Genomic DNA, 22437 nt, shown 5'->3' on the forward strand with positions numbered 1-22437 from the left:
TATTAATAGACTTATTATATAATATATATAGGGAATTCCCCAAAAAATTTCATAAATAAATATATGATGCGTCAAGAACGCAACTCATTTAATAATATTTTTCTGTGATAGAATTTACAGTAAATAAGTAAAATACAGTCAAAATTGTGAAATGCTGACATTGTGTAAAATGTATACATAACACTATCAAATCGCTATACATAGACCAATTCGCCGTGCATGTTTTGCATGTCTATAAACATTTTTGAAGCCCGTTTTGGCATATGTAATATTCCTTTGCATCGAAAATTTTGAAAAATGTTTATTGAAGCATAACAAAATTTACTATTTAAAATAAATTTACAATATATTTAAAGGAAATTTTTGAGTTCAAATAGAATCTGAATAAACCAAAATGGAAACTATGCCTTAAAGTTTAATTTTCAAAATAACAGCTCATTTTGAAGTGACATTTGAATTTCCTTTGCAGATTTGGAACTTTAGTCTTTTAATTAAAACCAATTAAATATTTAGAGTAACGTCTGCTATTCATCACAAAGTTAAAATATGTAAACCTTTAATATTCAAAGGTTTCAAATATGTTCATAAATTAGATTAGTAGCCTTCTTTGGTTTACCAATTTGCATACAATATTTCGAAATTAACATAGGGGTTTCATTATTAATTTATAGAATGGTAATTTTTGATTAAAGTGGTGTAATAGAAACAGATCTCTGAAATGATCTCTGCCAACTATATTGTTCAAATTAAATTTGCATAATAAGTGTACGACAGAATTTCCTTCAAATGCAAACGTCATAACATCTTTTTTAAGCGAGATAGAAAAAAAAAGAAGGGAATTTTGAACTTTGAACCTGATTTTAATAGGCATAAAAAGGCAAATTATATTTTTGTTTTTAATTTGAACTTTCTTGCATAAAAATAATTATTGGCACATTGGCACCTACTTACAAATATAAGATGCACAATTGTGTATACATATGCATGTACATATTACAAATACATAGTAAGTTCTTTGTTTTGTATTGTTTATTTATAAGTGTTGCTATTTTGGCTTTCCTTCCGCAATAGAATTCACAAAAAAATAGTAAAAAAAAAATAAAAATCTAGGAAATTACTATAATTTTTATGCATCGATCTATTCGATTTTATTAGCTTTCACCCTTTTTTATTTTTAAACATTTTTTGTGTAACTCTTCTTTCTCTTGAAATTGTTATGAATGTGGCTACCTATACAACTGCTGTTTAATATTGCTCCTTGTTATGTACACATACCTTTAAATGTACATAAATGTTATTGTTGTTTTAATATTATGAATTTTGTGCGATGCAATTTTTTTTTCTTCTTCTGCTTGTTATTTTTTTTGAAAATGAGAAAGTTTCAATCGAAAGCCATCTACGAATTATAAGACTTTCTCAAATTTCGCTTGTTGACTTTAATGTTGCTTGTTTGTTCAATGATGGTGTGCTTTTGTGAAATTGAATGAGTTTATTTGTATTTTGTAGTTTTTTTTTTTGTTCATTGTTATTATTTTAGTTACTTTCATTAATGATGCTTATATGAACTCTTTTAGTGTTACCATTATTGGGTTTAAAATAATAATTTAAAATTATTAAGCATTTTATATGTATGTATAGAAAATGTGATTTTCATTTCCAATAAAAGTAGATTTCATTTTGTCATCAACTTTTTATGTAGAAAAAAAAATTGAAAATTGAAAATTACAACCTTCATAAAAAATTTCCATTTAAAATCTTTTAAAATTATGGGAGTTAATTTAGAGTAGAATTTATTTATTTTTTTTTGTTTTTCATATTTCAATTTTGTAATTGAGAGTTAATGCATGTTTTCGTTAAATACATTAGTCATGGTATTTGAAGATTTTATCTGAGGCAGTTTGTATCCCACATGAAACTTGTCACAGTTAGAAAAATTGGATTTATTTCCATATTAATAACAATTTTTTGGATAATTTAAGTGAAACTATGTTAATTTGCTAATCTTTAACAGATTCTTAGCTATATTGCTAGAAGATTTATTATTTATTAAAAACTTTTAAAAAAATTTTCGAACCTTCAAACCGTTTAGTAATTTGGAATGTTTTCCCTGAGTAAATCAATATAAATACAAAAAAGAACACTCAAATTAATAAAACTGAAATTGTAAATGTAATAATGTAAGTCAAACACAAATTTCGAAAAAATTAAAAAAAAATTAAAATTTTTAAAATTTATCAATAATTTATAATAGTTATTGTCACCATAGGTACCCCATTATCTTGAATACTGAAGATTCAATAAATTTCTTAAACTGAAGCCTGAATTATTGAAGTCGATCAGAAACCAACTTGATTCAAGTTGATAATGATTATTAAGGGCTTCTGTAGAAATGGTATTAATCTATTTTATACACTCCTAATGTCAACTAACTGCATTTATGTAGTAGAAATTAAAAAAGTTTAAAATCCCTGAGTAAAAATATATGATTTTGCATTTGAATGCTCATACTAAGTATATTTTAAAATAATTTCTAACGCCAATAAATTCTGATAGCATACTATTAAGACATAATTTTAGCAGTAGAGAGCCATTGAAATAATTAATGTATGAGCAACTATACTATAAGTATACATAATAGTTAAAATTCTGTGACCGAAAAAATGTACTTGCCAAAGAGTTATTTATAAGAAATGTATGTTAAAATTAGGCCTTTGCCTATTTTTCTTTTTGTATATATAAAAAAATTTAATTCATTTTAGATGAATCGTCCAACACTACAGAAACATCTGATTGAGAAAAACCTATGACAAAGTCATTCTCCACCTCAGCTTGTTTTAGTACAGTACCGGAAAAAAACTGGCTAATATCAAAACATTTCGAATGGTACGACCTTTGCAGTTCCAATTCAATGTTGTCTAGTAATTTTAAAAGCATTACGACTTTGCCAATCGAAAGTCGGATTTATTTTGAAGCTAAAAAATAATTATTTTATTAAAAAACGAAGCTTGAAAAATACCCAAACTTACTGATTTTCATTCAATTCAGATGAATTCCTCAACAATTTCCTCTTTAGTCTAGCATAACGGGCTCCTTACCTTTTATCAACACTATCTTCCATTTGTTCCATTAAGCAAATAAAACTCATTTAACAACAACTTGAAAGTGTGTCTGGTTTATTTACACACCACACCAAATGTCAAAATTATAAACTTTCTTGATTTAGTATAAATGTCAACCAATTGACACTAATTTGACATTTTTGACAAATAAGACATTTTTGGTATTTATGACAATTTTGGATAGCAAATCAATTGAGTAAAATCGACTTTTCGAAAAAAGATTAGATTTGATTCCAATTGCATAATCGAGATCTTAATCTATTACTTTTGTTAAGTAAATCAATAATTCTTCAAGTATTCGCTGTTCCATGTACATTTACACTTAATATCACCTTTATAACAATTTTATGTACGAACATCTAATGCACTTTTTGAAATTCTCACAACAATTTTTTTTAATATTAAGAAGTACAAAAGAATAACTTCAAGTTTGATTCAATCTTAAATTTCAAATAATTCACGTGTTGTATCTAATTGACAATTATTATTATTAATAAAGGCATAAATGTACACAAGTATTATTAATTTTGAAAAGTTATAAGTGGGTTTATAGCTACTATTTGTTTTGATTATTATGTACATACGTGGTTAAACCGCAAATTTGAAAAAAATTAAAAAGAAAAACCCTTTCTAACACAAAAAAATTCAATTTAGTTACGCGTGTATATGTAAATCTATTAATATTCAGTATACATATAGGTACATATATACAGATATAGTTCAGAGACCTATGACCCCCAAGGGGTTAATATTATTTTTGTTTCTAAAATGAATTCAATAATTAATTATGACTTTTATACCATTGTTTTGTCATTTCCCTTGCAACGGTTTTGCAACAACACGTCAATTCACAATAGGGAAGAAACTAATTTTAATTTTTTCTTTTGTTTTTTATATTATTCATGGCAAATTTTATTTTCTCATCTCAATTAGCATATATTTAACCTCACGTTTCTATAAAATATAATTTTGAATTGCAAACACAACTATGAGTACATAGAATATACATATCTACATGAAAGCTGCTGTATTTCAGAAAAGAAAAACAAAAAACAAACAACGAATTTACATTATTCTTTGTATGCTGCCATTATACTTACTCCGTTGGTTTGTTGCATAGGTGGAAAAAGTTAAAGTCTACCGGAAAAATGAAAATACCGCGCACGATTTTCTTTTTTTTTCTCTTTCTTTTGTTTTTTTCTTCATAAAATTCATTTCACCTATTTGGTTTTTCTTCTATTTGCTTTTCTTTTTATTTTTATTTATTTAAACCGCGTAAAATTTAATGCAAGTGATTGTCAATTGACGTTTCAAAAAAATTAGAAAAAAAAAGGAAACTATGTATGTGTTTTCTATAATGGTGAAGAGCGCATTAGTCAGTTAAAATTTTTTTTTACGGTAAGCCAGTTAAATTTTTTTTTCTGAGTTATATTGAGCGAGAGTTCATCAAATTTCTGAATGCTGCACGCTTCGTTGAAAAATTTTGTTGTAATGCATTAAAATATTATAATGAAATGCATATGATCTTAATGAGAAAAATATGCATTAATATATGCATTCGGAAAAAAAATTATAAACAGTCTTAAGTACTATAAGCATTTGAGATTTATTAATATCGTAAAACAATAATATTTAATTGTACGTATTTTGAAATCAATATTTTAATTAAAAAATTCATATTGAATAAGTAATGTGCTTTTATTTTACAGTAAATCTTGTATATAAAAAACTTGCATATTTTGTCCGTAATATAGAAAAGTTCGCTAAGTAGAAATTAAAATTAAATCGTAAATTTTTCTTACGTCACAATTATTTTTCGAAAATTAGAAAATTTTGCTATATAAGCGGTACGTTTTATGAAAAATTTACTGTATTAAGAATATTTTCTTTTGTTTATACCGTAAAGAAAAAATATTTGTCTTGAACTTCTTTGTAGCAATTAGCCGTAGCGGGCCACTCACTCTACTTCTATAAACCCTTCTGTTATTCAATAAAGATTCAATTAAATAAAATCATAATAATAAATACGAAATTGATTAAAAGGCAAAAATTTTGATTATTTGTTCCTAAATTTGCAAATGAATACTTCAATTAATTTTCGATTTGACAATAGAATCGTTCATTATTATTTTTGTATATTCAACTTTTTCACCACATTAGCAAATAAATTATAAATAAAATACACTCTAATCTCTAACCAAAACTCATAACTAACTTAAAACTATTTCACTTTTTTATTTCGATGATACACAAAAATAAAAAAGCGCGCGAATGTTGACGCGCAACTTTTTTTTTCACTTTATCTTCTCTCTCTTTCTAAATCCTATTAATTTATTTCATTCGCGAGCGAAAACTTATTTTAGAAGCAAAACAATAAAGCAAAATAAATAACAAGTACAATAACCGCATGCTGCAATTTTTCATTGCTTGGTAAAAGTTGTTGCCGTTATCATCAATTGCGATGAAAAAAAAAATGAAAAGCATAAAAATTTTCTCCTTTCTTTTCTTTTAAATTTTTAGTGGAAAGTCACTTTTCTTTTTCATTTTATACAAGTGAGAAGAGCAAATGACAAAAGAAACAAGGAAAGAACAAGAAAAATGAAAAGAAAAGAAAATTTTTCATGAAAAACTTTTCATTTTCATTACATTTTCGCTTTTCTATTTTCTTTTTTAATTTGAATTTTAAATTAGTTATGCATTGCTCTCTATGTTTGTTTGTTGGTTTGTTACAGTCACATTGTTTTTTTTTTGTGCTCAAAATAAAGTGATACGTAAAAGTGGTGGGTATAAAGGGAAATTTTTAATTTAATTTTTGCACGTTATGATCACGCAAACTTCATTTATTGCAATTGTTTGCTAAATTAGAATTTTTAATTTTAAATTTTTGGTTTCAGTTTTTGTTCTAATCCGATGATTCAATTTAAAATTCTTTTTCATTTTATACGCTCTTGTAATTTGTGATTCTCTTTGTGGGCTTTTTTTTTCTATAAAAATATTTTAATAGAATAATGAAAAGAATAAGAAGATTTAAGATTTTAAAGAAATGTAATTGAACTTATAATAAACAGGTAATATGATTAATTGTTGTACTTAGTTATTCATCTGTGATCATAATCAAAAGTCACGATAAACAGACAATAAAAGTTCAATCGTTTACAATATAGAAATTATAATTTAGCATTAGAAGATGTACGTCATAATATAGATATGTTCAAAACAAAACACGACGCTGCTGCTTGAATGACTAAAATTGCATTCTTACAGTGAATATTCGATTCAGTTTTCTTAAATTTGTACTATGGAAGATAGGAGAGATACTATGCAGAGGGGAAAAAATATTCTTCTAATAAATAGTTTAGAAGCTGAAGTAAAAATCAAAAAATTTTCACCGGCCATTTTGTAATTATAAAAAGTTTGATTGTGCTATTTCGTAGTAATAGTAATTTCGTAAAAACTGTTTGTGCGATCAAAGGTATTTTTGAGATTTCAATATAATAAATTGTTGAAAAATGGTCACTTCAGGTTTAGAATTTTAGATCTCATCACTTCTAAAGAAAACGGGTAAGTAAGTTAAATATTTTCTTCTAGCGACACCGGTTTCTGGTAAAAATTATTTGCTTATATTGAATTTTAACTTTCTATCTTAAAGCGAGCGAAGGTACACGATATTTATAACTATACATATGTTTTACTACCGGATTAACTCCTTGTAATTCTTGCTGTAAACCAAGTAGCTGAACGAGAAATTAGATCATTTTCAGTCGAATCCTTTGTGAATCATTTCAATTGAATTATTATTCAAAATAAATCTAGTTACTCAATTATTGATTTACATACATAGTTTTTTTCTCTTTTTTTTTTTCTTATTGCATTAAACTTTGTCAGAGTTTATCTTTTGAATTTTTTAAAAGTTTACTTAACACTTCAAAATTGAGTTCATATATGAATAATAAATTTGTATAAACAGTATATGTATGTGTACGCATCCATATACATATATATGAATAATATCCTTGAATTATATCCTTTTAAAAATAACTACTCATATTGAAGTTAAAATTGAAATATGACATAAGAAATCAAAAACTTTTTTTGTTTTTGTTATATTTTGTATGTCATCTACAAAATAAGAATAAAGCTATTATAAATTGTTTATACATATTTACATAATAAAGGTATATATGTATATTAATTTACATATAGGCACACATGTGTCCACGTTTAACTGTTATACATTATGTGCATATTCAATATGTGATATTTGTTTTCCATAATAAATAAAGAGAAGCCATACTTTTACTTAAGTGTATACATTCGCATTCCTATAAAATATCCTTTTTTGTTTTTTTTTTTTTGCTTTCTATAACCGCAATATATTTTGGGTGGGTACTAGTAGTTGTAGCATTATTTCATGTACAATAACAATATGAAATAGGCTATAGGAATGAATAGCATTGCGTGTTCTGAAAGAAATAAAAATATTTCTCTTTTTTTTTCTATTCATATTTTTTATCATGATGGTTTTCTTTTTTGTATTTCAAAAGAAAATTAGATTCTTCGCATATATGTATTTTTATTTATATATGTAGAGATACACACACACATTGTGTATAAAGTAAATATTTAAAAGAACATCAAAATATCAAAACCAGAGCGGTCATACTATAATTAATTCTGATGTAATGTTATTGATTACATTAAAAAAAAAATTGTTTTTCGGTTCTATAAAAAAAATTTCTGCATTTGAATTTAAAATTTATTATAGAAGAGACAGACATGATCTTGTAGAAGAAATGATATTTTAAAAAATAAGTGGGTTTTTCTATAGTTGTTATCTATATAGTTTTCGAAAGAATCTTTCTGAAAGAATTTTAATTATTAGTGTTGGGGAATAAATGGATTTGATCAGATTTTGTTTTAAATAACCATTTACCTGTGTTTTGCATTTATAGAAACCTGGTCTGTATCGTACACTTATCGAAAACACGCATAAATACGCAGCATGGACAATTATACAAAATGCATTTGGAAAAGTAAAAGTTGTGTAAACTTTAAATTAAACTAAATTAATTTTTTTTTGGATTGAAAGCTGCCAATTTTTCAAAATTAACAAATAATTTGACATTTCACAAAGTTGTAAGCTTGCCAAACCGGGTTTTCACATTATGTTAATATATTTCAGGGACGGGCACAAATAGAAAAATTGAATGAATTCTTGAAGAACAAAATTTATTCTCTCAAAATATGTGCATATAAATGGGGCTAAATTTTATTATAAATTGTAGTAATTTTTATCGATATTCTTGAGGCAATACTAAAATGGCAATAACCTGTTACTTTTTCCTGAGCAAAGTAGAAAATTTTGCTGATTCCGTCGCAAAATTCCATGGTTGTAAAATAATTTTGATAAATTTTTTTTAACTTAGTTGAATTTGTTAGATTAAAATATTATTGAGAGGGCTTATTTTCTTACAAGAAATAAAATTGTATGATACTGAATCTTGCAGTAGAGTTGAAAACAAAACTTTACTTTGTATTTATTTAATTAAATTTATTTTATTTATACAACATGTATGCAACTTTTAAATATCAAACATTTGGTTTGATCGAATCAGAATTTAAGAAAAATTTTTCATTACTATGAAATTTATTTGCATTTTATTGTGATCGACAAAATAAAACGTCAGTCTGCTCTCAGATTTTGCTAATGTTTTGCTCTTTGTTTTCAAATTATTGGAAAATAAGTATATAGATATTTCAGTTTTGTGTTAGGGGTAGAATAATTCTGTTTTGTGTTTTTGTATGTTTGGTTTTCATATTTTTGACTAACATGATCAATTCTTTCGCATGTAACTTACATATTATTACAGAAAATATTCTAAATTTTTCTCTAAGCCCAAAAAATAAGAGCAATTTAAATTTTTGATTTTTAAAATGGTAAATGGTATTTTTCGAATGCAATATACTAGAATTTCCGTTATGAATTCCTCCATCAGTTCTCGGTATAACATGAAAATCAAAAGCTTAAGCTATATTACTTTTATCTTGTGAAAATTTTTGAATTTTAATTTTTGAATTGAACAAAAATATTTAACAATATTTACTGCAGTTACGTTTTATTTTTTATATTTATACAAAACTTTGATTTTTAAAAGTAATTACGAACAAAACAAAATCTTTAAAAGATTCACGGAAAAATCATCAAAAACATTATAAAAAATTAAAATTCTTGAAAAAATTTTTTGAAAAAAAAAAGAAAATCGTAAACGTTTTTGCATTCATTATAATTTTTTAAAGCAAAAGGATTATTTGTGAACGGTTAAAAAAAAATCTTTTTAATATTCCAAATTAGACCTTTTAAGGATTATGATTTCTAAATTATATAGTCTAGAATTTCCAGACATTAAAACGCATTAAAGAAAACTTAATTTTTTTTTTTTAAAAAGCATTAAAAAGCAAAGTTTGAAATCATTATTACTTAAAAAAGGAATGTAAAAATGTGAAAAAAAAAGTATTTTATTCTTCATTTTGTCTCCTAGCAACTCTAGGTATTCATTTTTTGTTAATTTTTAAAAGGTTATGCTGGAATGATGGCCTGTTTACACTAAATTTTAGATTAAAAGTGAATTTCTTCAAATTAAATCTTTAATTTTTACTATTGGTATCTTAGCGTGTATTTTTTCGAGGTTCTTCTCTGTATTCATATGAAATTGAAATTTAAATCGAATTTGAACCCGTAGCCATTATGAGATATCTTAATATTTTGGTAATGAGAATTGGCTATTAAATGTCTACATTCTGCCTTCGAAACTCCAATAATATGCACTACACTAGAATTATTAGTTTTAAGAGTATCTAGAAATTGTTTTAATATAGGGTCATACGCGAATAATTTAATTAATTTTTTTTTCGTCTCCAAAATTGTATTTTATACAGGGTTTTTTTTTCTATCTCTCATAGTTTTTCCAGTAAAACGTGTTGATAGATAGAGGGAAATTTTATATGGGTCAACTTTTAGATCTAATCGTAGCGCATCGAAAAATATAAAAAAAATAAAAATAATAACAAAAAATTTTCGAAAAATTTCGAGTTCTGTAAAAAAAAAATTAAAACAAAAATGCTGACTTTGACGAGCTGTATTTCGAAAACTTTGGCTCAAATTAAATTAATTGTAAGACCACAAGTAAAGAACAATCAATCGCCTGTAAAAAAAGCTCCTAACTATAACTCTTTGTAGTATGGTTCCGAAGTTATATGCATTTATTTATATACAGGAATAGTCCGGTACCTTTTTTTTTAACAGTCTGTGGCTCGGAAACGAGTACATTCTAAAGGCCCATCCCCCTTCTAACTTATATTTTATCACGAATTTTATAAATTTAAATGGTATACAAAACGTTGTACTGACAACATTATAGCCCTTTTGTTAATGTAACAAAATTTAATTGTGCAATTATAGTATCACGCTAGTTTAAAAAAGCTAAAAACGAAATTACACGCCATTATAATGACGATGAGCTTTATTATTTATATTATTCTTATTTTTTTTTGTATATTTAAATACTTTTTTTTTATGCTTATTAAATCCGTCTACGATATTTTTTTTTCGTCTTTTTCTAACAAAACGATGTAAAAGGGTTGCTCTTTTTTTGGTAAAATTCAAAAATTATAATGACTAACTGGAAACATTGTTAATAACATGACAAAAAATATAATAACATCAACAGTTAAAACAGACAGCAAAATAATAAAGAAATAGTTAGATTGTCATCTATAGGGTAATAGAATAAAATGAGTATAAATATAAAAAAAAATATATAGAGATTTGAATGTGAATGTAAACCCTGAGTAAGTACTAGGTGTTTTTGTATAAGTGCCATGAGGGAATGTTTTGAACATAGGAAACGGTTATAATAGCTTCTATTGGGCTTCGGTGAATTGTAACTCCGTGATACAATAAATTTTCAATCTCTCATCTTAGTGGTCTTGTGTGATGCTTTTTGAGGAGCATGGAAAACTAAACACTGTACAAAAAATTATTTTTTTTTCAATACATGCAAATATTTTAAATTTTCAACACTTTACGTAAACAATAATGAGATCACGAAAAAGTTTTTATGTACACACTAATAGCGTAAGCCTGAATTGGCCAAAATTTTAAAGATTTTGAATCTACAATCTACAATATTTGCTACAGATTGTTTTTGCAAATTTTTCTCGAACAGCTTGAATCTCTATGTTTCGATGTTACAAAAGGAGGGGGAAATGTAATTCTTATTTCATTTGACAGATCAAATATTCTTTCTCGAACACATTCAGCTATATTTTGTTGATCACATCACTTGCTGTGATGAGTTGTTATTCAAAAATTTGAGTTTTTCAAAATAAAATCAATTTCGAAATTTGTTATTCTCCAGTTCAAGTGACACGGCTAACAGAATATGTTTGATAAAATTGGTAAAAATGTCAAATTCATTCCAGAAAATCTCTTCATAATTTTTAACGTTCTTGTTAACTGCTCGTCTCTTTTTTCCTCTATTAAAACCTTACTTCTTGTTAATCAGCAATATTGTTTCGCAAAAAATCGCTAATTTGTATTCTAAACATTTTGATGTTAATAAGTTCAAAAATAAAATATAAAAAAAAAAAGAAAAATCAAATTTTTAATTTTATACATGGTTCGAAAATCTTGTGTTGTAGCTTTTTACCGAAATAAAACGTATAGCAGACAACGGTTGTTAAAATTTAACAACGAAGGTCAAATTAAAAACGTTTGTGTTCATTTCATTTGTTCTCTGTTGAAAAAAAATCCAAAAATTAAAAAGTTTTTGATTTTGTTTTGATTTTTCTCATCTTTGATTCTTAAAATTTACCCGAAAAAAAATTGAGTATAAGCGAAATATTTTTATATTCTTCCAAAGAATACAATATTTTACCTAAAATGTGTATAAAAGTTATACAAAAAAAAAAACAGCAATCAAAATAAAAGAATAAAAATTGAACGACTTACAAAGTTTGACTAAACAACAAAAAAAAAATTCTTAAAATTTAATATTTTATTCAAAAAAAATAAATCTGAAATTTGCGTTTGATTTTTAGGAAAAAAAAGCATAAAAGGTTGCCATCATTATTAATAACTGCTAAAACTTAAAAAAATCCCGTTATTACAATATTAGAACTCTCAAAATCAAAATTTATTTGGAAAATATGTGTTAAATGTAGAAATCCAACAAAATCCACGGACATTTACAAATCAAACCTTCATAGAATTTGTATTAAATCACACAAAATGCATGCACAATGTTTGATATACAAATTCAGGCTAAAGGACCAATATGCTTCCATTAATAAAATATGAGTGTGAATGTTTTGTTATAAATTATATAACGGGATTTTATACTGAGAATTGGGCTTTGTTCAATTTTTGCCAAATCTAATAAACCTCTATCCTTCCTTTCATACCAATAAGAATGATTAATTTTTTTTAACAATCAAATCCAAGACAACATTAATGTCTTTTTTTAATTGACAAGAATTTTCTTACTATATACTGTTATACTAAGTAAACCAATGCATATGATGAATTACTAGCAGTTTATACAAGTTGCATTATAACTTTTAAGTAAACTTTTTTCTCTTGTAACTTTCTGTATTTTATAAAGCAATCGGGCCATTAATTTTTTCTACTTTTATTTTCACTTACTTAAAAAAATTTCAATAATTATTCTAATAAATATTTTTTTTAATTGAATCAACTTATATAATATAAAAATAATTTTTTTCTTAATAAATTCTTTATACTTATATGAAAGTATCATGGTATTGTAATAAAAATACAGAACAAGGGTTCTAAAATTAAATTATTTTTGATATTTTTTATTAAATTATTATGTCATGGTTAATAACTTACGATAATTAAGCATTTTATATCAGTTAATTAATTACTTATATATTGGTAACCCCAATAACTCTTATGCTACAAATTTTCAAATTTATATTTGCCACAACACATTGTATACTGCATTGTATAAGAACATAAAATTACATATATTTGAGTATATCAGTAAATCAGTTAGTTTATGTTATGTAGCAAGCAAAAAGAATCACATCTTTACCTAATTATATATAAAACAGAGTAAGAAAAGAAAAAAAAAAAAATCTGATGTGGTCAGCACATAACCGACCGCAATGTGTATTGTCTAGTTAGGTGAAAGTGTTATAGAATATTATAAAAATGTCTGCTAAATACTTCTTTCCAATTTTTAGGACATTAGTAAGCTTATAGTTTACATACCTAGTTTAGTGTAAATTTGGCTCTTAGTAGAGTTTCGCTTTGTGCTACCCAAACTCCCTGAAATGCTCGCCAGTAAGTTTCGGTAACAACCAGAACTCAAATATCAAATTTCAAGAAATTCCATCAATTCGTTCCGTACATATGGTGAAAAATGTAAAATCGGCCCGCAGATCAGTTTTCGAGCCCTGATCTTTCCAAAAAATTTACATGTTCATTGTTTTAATACGAGGAATTCAAATATTAAATTTCAATGAAATCGGTTGATTATTTATATACACAAAAATGTATATTTGGCCCGTAGTAAACGTCCAGTTGCTGATGCCTCATTTGTTCCAAAAGTTAGGAATTTTCGCGGACGGTCGAGCAAAGCTCAAGTATGTAATTTCAAGTAAATCGGTTGAATATATTCTTCAAAATGGTGAAAGATGTAAAATCGGCCCGCAAATCAGTTTTCGAGCCCTGATCTTTCCAAAAAATTTATATGTTCATAGTTTTCATACGAGGAATTCATATATTAAATTTCAATGAAATCGGTTGATTATTTCTCTTTATATACACAAAAATGTATATTTGGCCCGTAGTAAACGTCCAGTTGCTGACGCCTGATTTCTTCCAAAAGTTAGGAGGTTTCATCGCCGCTAGAGCAAAACTTATATATGAAATTTCAAGTAAATCGGTTGAATATGTTCTTCAAAACCTTCAAAAATGTAAAACAGGCCCGCTAAAAAGTGCAGTTCCCGAGGCCTGACGTATACCAAAAGTTGATCAATCCGTGCCATAGTGGAAATAAACTTACATATAAAATTTCATCAAAATCGGTTTAGCCGAACTTGAGATACACAGACGTGCACACACAGACCGACAGACCGACAGGTTGCTAAAAATAGTTTATTTACACTTCTCTACTATGGAGAAGTACGTTCCCACCGAAAACTCGATATGCAAAATTTGTTGCCATCACATAACCTACCTATTGTTTACACAATACGGTCGGTAATAATTTGAATGGGAGACGTTCAAGGACTTTTATATGTTAAATGAAGAAGAGGATAAAAATTGATAATATAAAAAATAAAAATCAGAATTTATAAGAATATAAATAAATTTTATAATAGGGTTATAACTGTATCTTATGAGGTATTGATTATCGATTTTACTTCTACATTATTCTTACATACACTTCTTATGAGAGTTTACTAAATTCTTATGAGAGCTTGCTAAGGGTAATTTGTTTTCTTTCTGCTATAATGTTTGTAACCTTTTGTGGTTGTAAACTGCACAACTCAAGTATTTGGATGATCTGATATGAGCGCTGTGTCATCTTTATATAATTCAAAACAATTTTGATTTTTTTTTTGTTTTGGTCATTCTGACTCCTACTTACTTCTCATAAAAGCTAAGAGTTTTTCGTTAACATCATAAAATTATTTAACATTCATAGAATTGTTGCAGTTTCTACTACATAACAGGACCTCATAACTTTATGTGGTTTAATGTATATCGAGCGAACTAATAATTAAAAATATTTGTTGTCTATTCTTTTATAATTTTAAGAATAGAATCAGAATTGTACCCGGTCAAACAAATATCAAACGAATGTATTAATTTCTATGTGGAATTGAACTCAAATTACAATCAATTTGAAATGACTCGGGACGAATGGATGAAACAACAGTGTAATGGAAAAGACAAAAATTTAATCAAGTTTATTAACTTAATTTCGAATTATTCCACAAAATTTGACTAAATACGTGATTTGCTTTTTAGAATGCAATACAAATAAAGCACAAAGCAAGAAAGAGAGAAAATAATACAAAAAAAAATTATAATTTAAAGCTATTTTTGAACCCTTAAAGGACAAAAACGGGACTCAAACATCTTATCCAATAATTCCACCCATACAAACATACACAGATACATAAAATCTATTTATATACATATTTATTACATTTTATTTTACGTCAATTTTATTAAAATATATAGAATTGTATGTAATTGAAATTCAACAAAAATAAATTTATAAAAGAGGGAAAAAAATATGCAACAAAGTTTAATATGCAAAAAAAAAAAAAAAAAAAAAAAAGTATAAATCAAAAGTTGGAATGAAATAGAAAATAATTGAATGAAAAAGACAGCATACAGTAAATATAGAATAATAAAAAAAAAGAATTTAAAAAAAAAATAAAGTAAAACGAGAAGAGTAAGAGACACGTAGGCCCATTTACGATAATTAAGTGGTGAATTCAGACTAGACCAAGAGTTTTTCTTTTTTGTTCTGTTCTCGTTTTTGCCTCTTTTTTTTTCATTAATTTTCTTTTGTACTCTGTAATTATAGATAGACAATAACAACAGAACGCAATTATTGTATAAAAAGTCAAAACCAACAACAACAAAAAAACAACAATAAATGTAATTTAATCGATAACAGAATTACAAAAAAAAACATGAAGATAACCTCAAAAATACCGACTAAAAGGTGATTCACATTTGAACATGAAAGAAAGAAAAATGGGAAATTTTAATTTGATTCCAAAAAAAAAAAAAAGAAAGGAATAAAGAAATTGATTGACCCCTTAACTTTTTCATTTAATTAATTTATTTAAAGAAATTCGATATATTTTGCACACTGGGATTTTAATAGAAATTTCATGTAAATTTTATTTTAATATAAAATTGACAAAAATTGATAATCTTTAAAATATTTTGTTTGTTTAGTAAATGTTTACATTTCTTTGATTCTGGGAGTTTCTGTTTTTAAAACTTCTTTATGGTGGAAAGCTGCAAATCTCTACCAAAATTGATATTTGTGGAAAATGAATCTAGATAAAATAATAATGTTGCCCATTTTTTTCTCTTGAAAGTCCTCTAAAATTCTAAAAATTAAATTTCCTAACAACTTATGTTGAAATAGCAAATAATTTGAAATTCTGAAATTTGCAAAAATAAGACAAGTTTGGAGCATTTATTCTGCTGTGAAATGACAAAGCAGAATCTTGTCAGAGCAAAATATAAAAATATAACCTGATAAGTTTTACATGTTCAAAATGTATAATACTTTTTTAAACATTAATCTCTTAAGTCACGGTTGTGAATAGATTGCGATTCACGATTATGAATCGACTTTTCTAAAACCTGTAAAAACAATACAAACTCTTTGTTGTCAATAAAACTTAAACGCGACCATGTTTGTGTAAATCTTCAGTGAATGAAAAAAAATATTTTAAAAAATTGTTATCGGCAGCTTGTAGGAAATTTAGAAAATGTCAGGAAGTTTCTCATAGGACAAATCAAATTTTTACTCAGTACAATGTCAGCAAATTTCTGAAAAAGCAACAGATTGTTATTTTATGTTCAAGCAGATATATTATACTCTGTCCACGAGCAGTTTCTAACAATAACCCTAAACGATGTTCTTTCAATTGCTATGATTCACATAAGCCAAAATCCACTGGTATGATGAAAATCATACTGGTTTCTGGTGTCATCTGTTTTAATTTTGAAAGGACTAAAAGTTTCATTTTATGTGTAAAAAGAAAGTATATCTAAAATTGAACAAGTGAAAATACTGCTTTTAAATACAGTATTTTCAAGTAAAATACACACCACACTAATAAAATTATTTTTATTCATAAACTAAACTAGTTCCAGGATTGCATATAATTAGGATGAACGATTTATGTAGTCTTTGAAACAAAGCAAAAATTAATATAAAGATGCGTTAACATAATGCTCGAATTTAAGGGTTAATTAAGGAAAATAATTGTGTTTTTTATTTGTTCTACGGAAATAAGTTTCTAGTAAAGCTCTACGTACATATTAAATTTCAGCTTTCTATCTTCAAGGGTGTAGAAGTTTTGTAAACATGTCCACGGACAGATGTACAGAGTGAAACTAATAAGCACTTTTTTTCAAAAATTTTTTGGAAAAGTGCTAAAAACTAAGAAATTATCCAAAAAACGGTTTCGATTACCGTTAATTTTATTGTTCTCTTCATTCTTTATTTGATGAAATTTATTTTAATCGACACCTAAATTTTAGCTTATTTTATTGAAAAAGGTTTAAATTAATTTCCTCTCAAAAAAAGCAAAAATTCCATTGTCAACAACTTATTTGTTCAAAACTGGAATCTCTTATAAATTTCTATAAAAGCAAGGAACTAACGGTAAATATTTTCCTTAAAAAATAATTCTTGTATACCTTAACTAGCATAATTAATCGGTTGAATCTAACACTATAGCATTATTGCCTTTTTAAGAACATTCTTAACCTGAAAGTATGCAAAAACACCCGTTTTGATTGTGCTAACATAATAATGTAATACTAAACATTGTTTTTATAAAGGGCTTTAGGGATTTTTATTACTAAATTATTTTTTTCACTAAATATTTATTATTTTTAAAGAATAATATTTTAATATAATAATAATTTTTTTTCATTTCGTTTCAGGTAAGTCATACTGAACACATCTATTGTATTATGTTGAATTATTTGCAAATTGCCGTAAGTAGCAGTATATTATTTATTTCGTAAATAATTAAAGCTTTTATGGTATATTTTTACTTAGCAACATTTAGAATACTCACGATTTTATACTCATCGGATGCTAGCCAATAAGTATCATATATTCGTATAATGTACTCGTATTGTTCAAGTGAAAAAAAATTGTTTGTATTACGTTTAAATTTGTTTTTAAAGTTATTCACCATTCACATTTTGGAAGGTGGCAAGTTTTTTTCAACCTTTTCGTAAGTCATTGCCTTTCCAAATTTTGAAAACTTTGAATTTTCAGCGTATTATATTTCTAAAACTGTTATGCCATCAAAAAATATAATTATTTTTCTTAATTGACACAATTAACCCTTGAATTCGAGCATTATTTTGACGCCCCTTTCAATTTTATCTTTTGCTCATCCGAAATATATGCAACTTTTTGATATATTTTGGTATACGAACGAAAGAAATTTATGTATTTATTACTTTCACTTGTACAAGGCAAAAGAGCTACTTTACAAAACATTTGTTTGATTAAAAAGTTAACTTCACCACTTTGAAGTAGAAAACATTTCTTTTATAATAAAAATTAATTTGATTTCCGCTTAGCCTTTTCAATATTCATTTTTATAATTTTTACTTTAATATAAATCTCCTTCATTAATTGTTTTATTCATGTTGACGTTATGTGCTTATATACATTCATATGTATATATAACCTTTAATAATTGTATGCATAGTTTTCTTCTAATTATATTAATTCTTTTTAATTTGTGTTTTCGTTAGATAATATACTATTGAAATGACAATAATATTCAAGAATTACTGCAAAAAAAAAAACATTTATAAATTATTTTATATACGTACTTGTACAATAATAAGAAGCCATAATAGTTATCGCCTTAGACATGGCAATTTCATTGAGAAAGTGATTGTTATACCACATCGACATATTATATTACAAAATTAACTTTAACATGAATGATAATTGAAATGAACAAAACATGATAATAAAGCAAAAAGAGGTTATTTTTTTTTAATTAAAAATCCCAATCGATTCTACACTAAATTAACTTAAAACGAAACTTTAAACTACATTCATTATGTACATATATTTATATTAATTAAAATGGGTTAGTTATAGGGTCAGTCGTTCCCAAATCAAATAAGATTACAATACTTATACAATTAAAATAAAAAATTTAGAAATTGCACATGCAATGAATCGTGATTTAATCATTTTATTTATTATAAGATTAAGATTAGGGTATTTTGAATTTAAGCAAAATTGGAAAAAGCTGTCATTATTATTTAAGTTTTAATTGTTTTAAAATTTCATTGTAAATTTTTTTTTAAATAAAGTAATATGACACTTTTTTGTTTTGAATTCAAAAGGCCTTATGTATGGTAAGATGGCACGGTATGGTACATTAAAAAATTTTCATAACATTTTTAAAATTTTTTTATGTAAAGGATTTTACGATCTTTGATATTAAGAGTAATTAATTAAGAAATAATTGGAAAAATTTAATAAATAATATTTAAGAATAATTGCAATTCAATTTAGAATGAAGAAAAAGACAATTTTCAATTAAATTATTAAAAAAATTTTCGATTATTTTAGATAGAAAGGAAGCCTTCACTATTTAAAGTTTCAATTTTTGTTTGGAAATATTTTTTTTGAAATGTTTAAATTGAAACTTAAATTATGTTGCATACAACGGGGGTCTTGAATATAAACATGTGTACGGTAAATAATTTTCTTCAAGTATAGGAGTATTTGATTTTACGAATCTTCTTGGTATTATAATTAGCCCTTAATTTTTGTTTAACTAATTTTGAGTCTGGTTAGAGGTCTCAATTTTGTATTGATTGTTGGAGCTCAATTGAATTAAAACTTATACTCTACTGTAAAATAAAATTAACAAATTTCTTCTTTTATGGTTCACTTAGCATTCAAATCTGAAATTACTGAATTACAGAATTGAAAATACTAAATACAAGCATGAAATAAATAAATTATTATTATTAATATCTTTGACTTATATTAACGAGATATCAAATATTAACATCGGTGATTTAGATAGATTCCTCAAGAGAACCCGGGTGTCTTAATTGAACTGCCTGTAATCGTGTGCTCAAGACGACAGTGTGATCACGGGGTAATGGTATTAAAATTGCACATTTGTGCTAATTAAGATGCGTTGGAGATGCTGCACCATTCACGTCAATCCACCAACCATCTTTGATTTTGAAAGACGAAAGGACAAGTTTTGGCCCAAAACAGCAAAATCAACAAACATTAATGAAATTGATTTGATTGTCATTAAAATTTCCTATATATAATAGGGTGTATGGCGAAACAAAGCTTATGTGACGCTTTTGTTCTCGTATTGTGGTCCATTCTCCTACATGATATTTTATTCCTCCCTAGAGCTTCAATCGCCTTTAAATTAACTTCGTATTTAAATAAGCTGTAAAATTTGCATTACATTTAAATTTTTTTGTAATTTACAATCCCTTAACCCCTTTTTACTTACATATTATTTTTATTAAATATCGTATTGATTTTAATACAAAATTATCATTTCAAGTTGAATTTTATAATTATTATCAACGTGTAATTAAAAAAACAAAATAAAATTCAATTAAATTCAGTTCAATTCATAAAAAAAAATTAAATCCATTATTTTTCCACCAATCTAAATGCGTGAATAAATAAAATCATAAAAGAAACGTAAAACTTATATAAATAAATCACAGTATGGGAGTAAAAAAATGGTCAATTACAAAAATTCAGAAAACAAAAGGCAAAAGGAGGAAGTGCACAACAATTTCAACACAACAAAGAAAACGAAAAATCAAAATCAAAACTTGAAACCACTGAACTTTTGTACAAAATATTCAAATCGGATTTTCAATTTTTTTTTTTAAATCGTGCTTCATATATTCTTCAACATTATCATTGTCCCTCTTTTAATAATCGTACATACATATATGCATACATTACCATAATACGAATATACATATACGTTAACTTTTATAATAATGTCATTGGAATATTGATCGGAAATTCATTTTTAAAGAAAAAAAACCAAAAACTGCATGTAAATAAGGTGGAGAAGATAAAAGTTGAAATATTGTAATTCAAAAAAAAAAAATTCAAAAAAAAAAAGGAAATTTATTGAACGCTTCAAAATCGACATTATAAGTAAATTTTCATGCCAAGGATTTACTTATATACTGTATGCTTGCTTACACGTGATATAATTTCATATATACATACATACATACATTGGTATACAGTCTGTTCAATGCCTGTTTCAAACAAGCACTATAGATCAGATTTTCAGCAAAATGACATTATTGTTCAAAGTTTAACTCGAAAACTGTCCGTATATATCAGTGAAATTTTCAATTATAAGGATGAAGGTATTAAGTATTATAGTTTCTCAAAATTTTAAGGAATCCAGGAAGAATTTTATTTTTATTAAGAATTTTACACTAAGGCTAAATCATATACCTTACAAATATTTAAATTTTATGAAGTTTCATGAAGTTTCACGAATACGTTTTGAGTTTTCCGAAATTGAATTACAATGAAATATTAAATTTTCAGTTGTCTCCTGAATAAAAATCTATTAAAGAATTATGAAAGATCATTCTCACAAATCATTTTGGTTCTTGGCGAAATTAATTATGCTCCTGTTTTAACTTTACTTTAGCACAAAACTTTAAAAACTTCTATTTCTCTCAGGCCCTGAGACTTTGAAAAAACATTGAGGAATTTTTTAAATTCGGTGCCAGAATTTCGTGCCGGGCCAAAATATGCATCTGTGACGAATTCCAAAGTTTTAGCTTCAAATAGATACAAGTACATCGACTTAGAATTTGATTCTGAGGAAAAATATACTTTAATACTTTATGTACTAATGTTTTGCTAATGTTGCCTAATGTATGTCGTCGGAATTGAATACTTCTACTGTACAAAATAAAAAAAAAATATGCTTAGTTGGAAAATTGAAAAAAGGCGTTTATCCGAAATGATTCCTTAGCCGACCATATATGAATGTGTTTGTATAATATGAATGCATAAATATGTTATAAAATATATACGATTTTAATTTATTATGTCATAAATATTTATGATCGAATTCATGATAATAAATTTATAGGCTCTGTAAAAAAGTAGATGTAGAAGAGAAAGTCTTCTTTTTTTTTCTGACTGTTTTCTGTTTGGTTTTTTCAATTTGTTTTTTTTTTTTTTACAAAGAAAACGCAGTAAAATTATGATAAAATCAACTATAAAGTTTAAAAATGGCTGTTGTTATTTTCATACTTGTTTATAAAAAATATAATTACATAAATTCAAAACATATTGCCATTGTATTTTCTCATCTCCACTGAGATAAATTGATTTAATGATATTTAAGAGAATTGCGGTAAGTTTTTATTGTACAATTGAACAATAAAATTTTCGGACACAATTGTCGTACTTAAGTTTACATAGCAAATTATCTGCACAAATTCTTT

The 22437-nt window shown here is 25.7% G+C and overlaps 1 long non-coding RNA gene across 1 annotated transcript in view; it reads left to right on the forward strand.

Annotated features, from left to right (window-relative positions):
- LOC129609887 (uncharacterized) overlaps positions 1 to 18085 on the forward strand; it is a 59167-nt gene extending 41082 nt beyond the window's left edge. Inside the window, exon 5 of the long non-coding RNA XR_008697052.1 lies at positions 17860 to 18085. This is a non-coding gene — a long non-coding RNA (uncharacterized LOC129609887). The remainder of the gene's footprint in view (positions 1 to 17859) is intronic.
- The last annotated feature ends 4352 nt before the right edge of the window (positions 18086 to 22437 follow it).

This window comes from Condylostylus longicornis, unplaced genomic scaffold, assembly GCF_029603195.1.
Source record: "Condylostylus longicornis isolate FDR11 unplaced genomic scaffold, ASM2960319v2 ptg000004l, whole genome shotgun sequence".
Lineage (NCBI taxonomy): Eukaryota > Metazoa > Arthropoda > Insecta > Diptera > Dolichopodidae > Condylostylus > Condylostylus longicornis.